Source organism: Panthera leo, chromosome B4, assembly GCF_018350215.1.
Source record: "Panthera leo isolate Ple1 chromosome B4, P.leo_Ple1_pat1.1, whole genome shotgun sequence".
In the NCBI taxonomy this organism is placed as follows: domain Eukaryota; kingdom Metazoa; phylum Chordata; class Mammalia; order Carnivora; family Felidae; genus Panthera; species Panthera leo.
In genome coordinates, this window is record NC_056685.1 from 45,811,966 (window position 1) to 45,821,719 (window position 9,754).

Consider the following 9,754-nt stretch of genomic DNA (forward strand, 5'->3'; position numbering starts at 1 on the left):
TCAGATTCTGTGTCTCCCTCTCTCCCTGCCCCTCCCCCACCCACACTCAGTCCCTCTCTCTTTCTCAAAAATAAACATTTAAAACATTTTTTAAATAAAATTAGTTTGTCTGTATTCATTAAAATTCTTTGAAAATATGTTCAGTAACTGTATAATATTCTACCTTATGAACGAGCATGAAATATATACGTCTTCTCAGAGACTTAGGTTGATTATATTGATAAATGTGCTGCAATGAACATACTGTGCATGAATTTTTCTGTGCAATTTTATGTTCTAGATTACTAGGACAAAAGGTAATATTATCTAAAGCAGTGGTTGGCAATTTTTTTAGTCTCAGGACCCCTTTATACTCTGAACTATTGTTGAGGACCTAAAGAGATTTTGTTTATATTGGTTATAGCTATCAATATTTATGATATTAGAAGTTAAAAATGAGATATTTAAATAATATTTAAAATACTCAAATTTTCACTTAAAAATAATAAGAAACACATTGTTTTTTAAGAAATGGGTGAATTAGTGAGAGGTAGAAATCAAGTACACATCTTTCTGTTAGGGGCCTAAAGAAATTCCCACGTTTCTACTAGTCCTGTCACAGAGATGGAAAATGGAGAGGCAGAGGGTGGGGAGCCTTAATGGAGGTAGAGGTGGGAAAGATAGTGAGTCTGAGGGAGTGTCAGCCAGTCTTCTCACAGGACACATGGAAAATGTTTAAGGTTCTAGTCCACCAGATGAAAATTCGAAGGCATAATCTTCCTTCTCACACTTCTAGAATGTCTTCTAAAATACCTGCTTCGTGGAGTTCAAAATACCCACTTTATAGGTTCCTTGTACAAACTTACGCCACTTTTGTTTTAAGATTTTTTTTTTAAGATTGCGGGGCTTGAACCCACCATCCTGAGATCAAGAGTTGTGTGCTCCACCAACTGAGCCAGGAGGCCCCAGCCATTTATTTTTATTTTTATTTTTATTTTTATTTTTATTTTTATTTTTATTTTTATTTTTATTTATTTATTTTTATTTAAGTGTTTTATTTACTTATTTTGGGAGAAAGAGAGAGAGGGAGAGCAGGGGAGGGGCAGAGGGAGGGAGAGAGAGAGAATCCAAAGCAGGCTCTGCACCTGTCAGCCAGGATCTTGACGCAGGGCTTGATCTTATGAACCTCGAGATCATGACCTGAGCAGAAATCAAGAGTCAGACGCTTAACCAACTGAGCCACCCAGGTGTCTCCCCCCCCCCCCCCACCGCCAAGCCATTTATTTTTAAAACCAAATGATGAGCTACACTACACAGATAGGAATTCTCAGCCTATTCTTGAGGAAATTGGAAAGGTATGTGACTTGTCTCAGGCTGGGGTGGGGAATGGACACAATAGAATCACCACATTTAGAACCTGGTTGTCCCAACTACCAGTCTGGTGGTATGCCCATTGATTCTGGAGAGTCAATACTATTAGTTCAGGAGTCTGTCCTCGGAATTCGCTGCTTCTATAAGTGATTACAAGGTATCAAAGGTTCAAGCTACTTTCTAGGCTCCTAGGCTTCTGTGGGTATTCGGACTCTTCCCACCTTTCATTTTCCACTGAAGGACGGAACATACAAACAGGCAATGGCCAAATATATGACCCATATGACAGTAGATCTCTGACCCACAACCTCTTCTGCAATCAGCTTTAGAAGCCAAGGAACTTGCCTTCCACCTCAGGATCCCCACCCCCTTTACAACCAGGACCAACTTGAGAAAGCCAAATGTGCTCCCCAAACCCATCCCATAAGACGCCCTGCTTCTAGATAGCCCACCTCCACCTTCCCCACACCAATAAACTCCCACCAGAGATTACCTGAATCCTTCCCTTTTTTTCCACTTCAGAGACTAGCTACTCCCCTGCTTGGCTGGTGCCTCTGCCAAGTGCAAGCCATGGTGGCTGACTCCCTTACTATAGCAAGCTCTGAATAAATAGCCTCTGTGCTCATTTGGCATGTCTTCATTTATTTCCACACTACTGAGTGAATAATGAAGGATGTTATAAAGCCAAATTGTGAAAAAAGCATCAGTTATTGAACATTTGTAAAGTGCTTTACGATCATTTTAGTATGCCTTGTAAACACCTCGTGAAATACTGATATCCCCATTCTAAAGCCGAGAAAATTGAGAAAGAACTGGGAGATGAAGTGATTTTGCCCAGAGCTGGGATCAGAACATTACCCCCCCACCCCACCCCCCTGTGTTTGAGGTCTGTTGTTTATCCACTGAGTTCAGGCTGCACTTTGGAATCATTACCATTTTAAAGCATTTCACTCTGGGTTGAGTGAGCATTAAGAAGTGGATCACATTTCACCCTGGCAGGCGCTAAAGTATTGTTTTTAGTTTGTTTTTCTAAGTTTTAGTAGACGACATATGGGCTCCATTAACTTTACTATGTCGCACAATTTGGAAGATAGTTTCTTTTCCAAAATATTTTTCACCGTAGTTTCACATTTTAAAGTTCAGCACACACCGTCAACCCTTGATACTTGTTTTTCTCAAAGTTGTGCCCTTTTCCTCTCCCCTGCGCGGTGTGGGGGGGGGGGGAGGGGATGGGGGGAGGGGATGGCCAGGGGTATGTTCTGTTATTGCCACTTTACGGGAGGAGAGGAGGATGCTGGTAACTGTGCCTGAGCTGGACAAAGTCCTCCTAATGCAAAGGCTTTCCTTTTTTTTTTTTTTTTTTTTTTTGTAAGATAAGAAGCTTTTAGGTCCCCCACCCCTGCCAAGTCTTAAGATTGCTGATGATGTTGGGACGTCTGGGTGGCTCAGTTGGCTACGCATCTGATTCTTGATCTCAGCTCAGGTCTTGATCTCAGGGGCGTGAGTTCAAGCCCCACACTGGATTCCATGCTGGGCGTGAAGCCTACTTAAACTAAACTAAAATAAAAAATAAACAAAAGCTTGCTGATGATGTTGACTGAAGGCGATGTGAAGAAAACTGAGATATGCAGAACCTGCCTGGAATAGGGGAAGGCTGGACTGGAAGGCAGGGGCAGGTAGGAAAGGACGATCCTGTGTAGTTCCTTGCCGTCTGCAAAAAAGCAGTTATCCCTGTTCCTCTCTTCCATGGAGCACTCAAAAAGGAGAAGGTGTGGCAGCAGCATTGGGCCTGTGTGGCACTGTACCTGGTCAGCCCAGCGTGGCCACCCTAGTGGTCTGTCAGGGGACACTGGCTGAGGTCGATCAATTTAGCACCCTGCATACTTTCATTAAATGTTAACCAATGACATCGATCTGCTGGCTAATGGTTCATCTGCCCAGTCCCTGGAATCCTCTCTTGTCACCTATTCTCCCTAGCTCCAAATCCTATTTCTTTTACATTATCCTTTCAGATTTCTTCACTTTGGGGGCGCCCGGGTGGCTCAGTCATTTAAGTGTCTGACTTCAGCTCAGAGATCATGATCTCACAGTTCGTGAGTTGGAGCCCTGCATTGGGCTCTATGCTGACAACTTGGATCCTGGAGCCTGCTTCAGATTCTGTGTCTCCATCTCTCTCTCTGTCCCTCCCCAATTGATGCCCTGTCTCTCTCTCAAAAATAAAAAATAAACGTTAAAAAAAATTTTGTTTTAAGATTTCTTTTCTTTTCTTTCCTTTTCTTTTTCTTACGCTTATACAGGGCACCTGAGTGGCTCAGTCGGTTAAGCATCCAACCGTTGGTTTTGACTCAGGTCACGATCTCAGTTTGTGAGTTCGAGCCCTGTGCCAAGTGCAGAGCCTGCTTGGGATTTCTCTCTCCCTCTCTCTCAGCTCATCCCTGGCTTTCTCTCTCTCTCTCTTTCTCTCTCTCTCTCTCTCAAAAATAAATAAATAAATAAATAAACAAACAAACATAAAAAAATGTAAAGCTTATTATGCATAAGCCTGCAGAAGAGGCCCACCAGTGTGTATGGTCAGGTATGTGCTATGATATCTGGTAAGGGTTTCCTTTTTCCCTGTGATGGTGCAAGCCGGTGGCTCGCAGTGACTGGGAGAACAGGTCAAGTCTCTGAGGAGACAAGCAGCTCAGACAGAGCCTGCCAGCTCCCCGCCCCTTGTCTCCCATTTCGCCTGGGAGCCGTGCCACAGAAGGCAGAGGGGATACTGGAGGGGAACGCAGGTCTCAGGGCCGGATTTGTTGAGGGCAGTGCTGGCAAGGAAGGAGGGAAGAAGGCAAGGAATAGGGGACGGCATCAGCCAGAACTATGCAAGAGCCCACCGCCATTCCTAATTTGTATCATTTTTGTCTTGCTGCATTTGGACTTCCTTTCATCCCACAATAGAAAGGCCAAAAGCCTAAAAAAATAGGGGGGGGAGGGCACCTGGGTGGCTCAGTCAGTTAAGCGTCCGACTCGGGTCATGATCTCGAGGTTTATGAGCTCGAGCCCTGCATCGGGCTCTGTGCTGACAGCTCACAGCCTGGAACCTGCTTCAGATTCTGTGTCTCCCTCTCTCTCTCTGCCCCTCCTCTGCTCACACTCTGTCTCTCTCTCTGTCTCCCAATAATAAATAAACATTAAAAAAAAAAAAAAGGCCAAAAGCCTTAGAGTTGAGAAGTCTCCAAGATGTTACAAGTAACAGGTGTTTACTGATCACCTATTCAGTGCACAGGCCAGCAGCAGCTGTCACAACAGAAAAAGCAAAAGCAAGGCTGGAGACACAGAGGCAAGGTTGGGCAAGTCCTTCAATTCTCTGAACTGTATTTTTCTTATTCTTTAATGCACTGTAATTAGGACTTGGTGAGGAAAAAAAAAAAATAGGCATGAGCCATAGCCACAAGTGGCAAATAATCAATGACACTAACAGATAAAAAGAAGTGAAGATGAAGCGCTAACCTTCTGGGGACTTTTCAATACTGCTGTGAAGACAAGTCATCCATATAAAAAGTTGAATACCGAGGCGCCTGGGTGGCTCAGTTGGTTAAGCGTCCAACTCTTGGTTTCCGCTCAGGTCATGATCTCATGGTTCATGGGTTCAAGCCCCACGTCAGGCTCTGTGCTGACAGCATGGAGCCTGCCTGGGATTCTGTCTCCCTCTCTCTCTGCCCCTCCCCTTGCTCTCTCTCTCTCTCTCTGTCTCTCTCAAAAATAAATAAATAAACATTTAAAAAAAAAAGTTTAAAAAAATAAAAAAAAATAAAAAGTTGAATACCAGAAGTTGCGTAGATAATTTTTTTTGGCTCTTGATAAACACAGTATTTTATTTATTAAAAAAAATTTTGTTTTAAACGTTTATTTATTATTGAGAGACAGAGAGAGATAGAGCATGAGCAGGGGAGGGGCAGAGAGGGAGGGAGACACAGAATTTGAAGCAGGCTCCAGGCTCTGAGCTGTCAGCACAGAGCCCAGTGTGGGGCTGGAACCCATGAACCACAAGATCATGACCTGCGCCGAAGTCAGATGCTTAACCGACCGAGCCACCAGGGCATCCCTAAAATAAAATCTTAAAAAAAAAAATTGGAACCCTCCCCTCCCCTAACATCCGGGTGAGTGTTAGACTAGTTGCGTTATTTCTACGGGGACATACCAGTGCCGACAGTAGTGCAGGGAGGTGGAGAGAATATGGAATCAGAAGGCTCTTGGTTTCAGCTTTGACTCTTGCTAATCACCGTCGTAATCTGGGGACAGATAACTTAGATTCTGAGCCTGATTTTGGCCGTCAAAGCACTCTAAAAGTTACCTTTCAACTTACCCAAAAATATAAGAGCACAAACAAAAACAAATTCTGTCAGCTCACCCTCTCTACGGGCTAAGTAAACTGTACTACCTCAATTCTAAAGAGAGACATAAACAAAATCGCAATGCTGATCCTCAGCACATGGTCTTAGTTAAAATAAAAGTATACACTTTAGTACTGTGTACCTGGATTGTATCCCATTCTCCTAAAAAGTGTTTGGAAGTGGGGTCTTGACTAGGTTTTCTCCTCATGACATAGAAGCTGTTGCATGTACAGCTGATCACCTTACTGTCCATTGCTGAAAAGAATGAACTGTAACGAACAGGCTTTAAAATTCATGCGTGATCATTTATCGTGGGTCTACCGTGTGCCAGGCACACTATTAAGGGCGGGGGAATCAGAATAACATTGCTGTCTAACGAATCAGTCTAGCAGTGGAATGTATAAACCGATATGTTAGAAGATACCATGCAAGTGTCTCACTAATGGTATAAATCCACAGCCATGCCAGAAATCTGGGAGGAATAATACTCACCTGGGAGACTCTGGGAAGACTGTGGCGGAGGTGATGTTTGAGCCGAATCTTGAGAGGTGAGTGGAAATTTGCCAGGTGAAGAAAGAGAAGGGTATTTATGAGCAGAGGGAATAGCATAGCTCATGAAAGTGCCTGGCACGTTTGAGAAATGGTGAAGAGAGAGATTTTGTGAGGGGGAAGGTAGACGGACAGATAGCTTGGGGCTAGCACATGGGGAGGCTTCTTAGGCCACATGAATGGCTAATCACCCCTTCAGGTAATGGGGGGTTGGGGGGCACAGGTAGTGCGGGATGTATTGTGTGTTATGCTTTGTTTTTAAAATTTTGTTTTGTATTTTAAAAAAATTTTTTTAAATGTTTATTTTTATTTTTGAGAGAGAGAGACACAGAGAGAGAGAGAGAGACACAGAGAGAGAGACACACACAGAGAGAGAGAGAGATCACGCATGAGCAGGGGAAGGGCAGAAAAAGAGGGAGACACAGAATCCGAAGCAGGTTCCAGGCTCTGAGCTGTCAGCACAGAGCCCAACGCAGGGCTGGAACCCATGGACTGCAAGATCATGACCTGAGCCGAAGTTGGATCCTCAACTGACTGAACCACCCAGGCACCCCAAGGTTTTATTTTTAAGTAATCTCTACACCCAGTGTGGGACTTGAACTGAGGTCAAGAGTCACATGCTTCACCAACTGAGCCAGCCGGGCACCCCATGTGTGTCTGTGTGGTGCTTTTAAGGTAATGGGAGGTCATGTGGAGGGAGTATATAACGTGGGAGTAGGGAAAAACAGGTTAGGAGACAAATAGGAGGTGGGAGCGGGAAGGCTGGCTCTGAGAAGCGTTTCTGAAAGAGAAGAGACAGTATGTGGTAAACACTGGTTGTGGAGGCTGAGGGAGAGGCAGAAATGGAGTAGGACTTTGAAGTTGCTCGGTACAAGGGAGACTGGTGGCTGGTGGTACTGTTCATTGAGGTGCAAGAACAAGCAACAAGATGGGTTTTCTACTCCAGGGTTCTTCTGACTAGAGAGTGACCATTAACATTGGCACAGGTGGTCAGGGACCAAACAAGAAGACAGGATGTCCGCGGCTGAGAAACTGGAGCAAGCCTGCCTCAGAATGAAACCACAGATCTCAACTGCCACGCTTTGGGCTCAAGGTAAAACACCCTTTAAAAGCTCTTTCAACAGTTTTGAACAGTTCCAGTCAACACCCTTTAAAAGCTGTTATCTAGAATATGTCCCGTCTACTGCACACCTCTTTTTTGGTTACGCTGTGCATCATCTCCAGTTGAAAGACTGTGGAGTGGGAATGTCAGAGCCAGATTACCCAGGCAAGTGACCTCAGGCAAGACGCTTAAACCTCCCTCCGCTTCGGCTTCCTCATATGCAAAATAAGAAGTTCTTCACGAGGCTGTTATAAGAATGATATGAGTTCATATATATAAATGTATGCCTGGCACAAAGTCAAGTACCTGATAAGCACTTGCTATCGTTATTAATAAGTAACAGAATGCTCAACTAAACATGGTACAAATGTTAGAGACTTATTACGGAACGAGATTGGAAGTGGACAGTTCCAGAGCTGGTGCTGTTGCTTGACAACCAAGTTGTCAAGGACCAGACTCTTCCCAAATCCCATTTTGCCATGCTCAGCTTGTTAGTGATTTCTCACCTCATGGTGGCAGAAAGACTGCAGTAGCTCCAAGTATCAAGTCCTTACTCAACCAACATTCCAAGCAGGAAATAAGGGGTTGGGGTGGGGGGGAGGGGGACTTTCTTCTTTGTGTAACCCTCACTTATCAAGGAGGAGAATCTTTCCTAGAAGCCCCCAGTAGGTTTCCTTTCAGCTAGAACCGGGCCACAGGCCCATCCCTAACTTCAAGAGAGGCTGGAAAAGAATGTGACACTTCTAACCTACAACAAATGAGGCAAAAGTGGAATTGGGGTTGGCTGTTGCTTGTATTGCCTGCCACAGTCTGAGAACCAAAGAGTTTCAAGGATGCCTCACTCAGGCCAGGGGTAATTGAGAAACAAGGACGTAGATGTATTTATTGAGAATGAGTCAGCCATAGGGTTCACCTTTCAGAGGCCATCAGCTTTTTTGAGAATAGCTTTTTAACCCAGGTGAGTGTCCTATTGGTAAAATATGGAGAAAGGATATTTTTGAGCAAGGGGTCCTTTCTAGTATTCTTGCTTCTTCTAGGCTGTCACTATCCCTAGGAGGGGGCTTATAATTCAGTTCACCTTTATTTAAAAGGTTGCCCAGGCCATTCACTGTTAAAATTACTTACAAGAAAGTACAGGCCGGCTTCCTTCCCTTTCACTGCCCCTTGCAGCAGTCTCTGCCACAATGACAGGTCTAATGGGCAGGGAGAGCTATGTAAGAAGAGCTACTCTTTCCTCCTTAGAAGTTGGTCTTAAATCCAGCTGTTCCCCTGCAATTCACATCCCCACGCTCACTGCCGGAGTTTGGGCCCCAAGCATCTTTCATCCGGGCTCCTGTTCGAGTTTCTCCTTCGCAAGAAAGAAGGCAATGCAGTAAGGTGGAAAGAGAGCTACGAAGGAACCAGAAGAAAACTTCTGTAAGCACCCAGAGAAAGCCTTATTCCCACTGTCCAATTCTGCTAACAAAGACGAGGAGAAAATTTTAAATTCCAAGGCACTTAGTTACTGATCTGATTCTGGCCTGCATGTGGATATTCAAGAAATACTTGTTAAATTAAATTGATTCAAGGTTTTATTTATTCAGCCTACTTAAAGCTTATGTAAACCCCTTGGAGATTTGTGTCAAGCTGTTAAATTGGAAAATATATGAAAGGTAGTTATTTTCACTAGACCAGCTTTCCTCTTAATGAGCTTTATGAGCTTAATGTAGATGGGTGTGCGTGTGTGTGTGTGTGTGTGTCCAGGAGAGAAGCAGAAGGAGGAGGTGAGGAAGAAACAGGAGAAAAGCCTGTTTCTGTCATTTCCTACATTTGTCTTCATTGCTATACTTATAAACCAGCTACTGCCCTCTAGTGCTCAGTGTATAAAGTTCACTCCCAAATTCCATTTGTATCTTTAAAAACCCTGGTGACTCCAGGAAGGGACAACCTCTTCTTTTGCAGATAAGCAAACTGAAGTCCAGAGACTCAGATGTCAAACTGACCCAGGCAGCTTCCTGGATTCTTAGTCACCTCACTGTAATTCGTCCGGCAAACTATTTTTATTAAAGGCATTGCTCAGGCATTTCAATAGCTAATCAATAAAAATTACAGCATACTTATTGTATGCTGAAACTGATATAACACTGTATGTTAACTATACTGGAATTCAAAATAAATGAATTTTTTAAATGCACACAAAAATTACAGCACAGTAATCATTTAACAATAATTGTAAGCGTTATCCATTGTTTCCAATGTTATTCCACATAAAGCCAAAATTGACTGTTGGCAAAATTTACATAAGGATTTATAAATAACACTGTTATGTTTTCAACTTGATAAAGTTTAGAATATTCCTGTATTACTTTTTTTTGTGTGTGGGGGGGGGGGGCAGAAG

General features: G+C 43.6%; 1 long non-coding RNA gene across 4 annotated transcripts in view; it reads left to right on the plus strand.

The window, feature by feature from the left end:
- Nucleotides 1–9,754, plus strand: part of LOC122224256 — a 43,723-nt gene that overhangs the window by 32,343 nt on the left and 1,626 nt on the right. For 2 of the 4 annotated variants that reach the window (XR_006204698.1, XR_006204701.1), the window contains 2 exons: nucleotides 6,186–6,274; nucleotides 7,262–7,368. This is a non-coding gene — a long non-coding RNA (uncharacterized LOC122224256). Of the gene's footprint in view, nucleotides 1–6,185; nucleotides 6,275–7,221; nucleotides 7,369–8,619; nucleotides 8,936–9,754 lie in introns of those variants that run through there. The other 2 variants (XR_006204699.1, XR_006204700.1) reach the window with 2 other exon arrangements.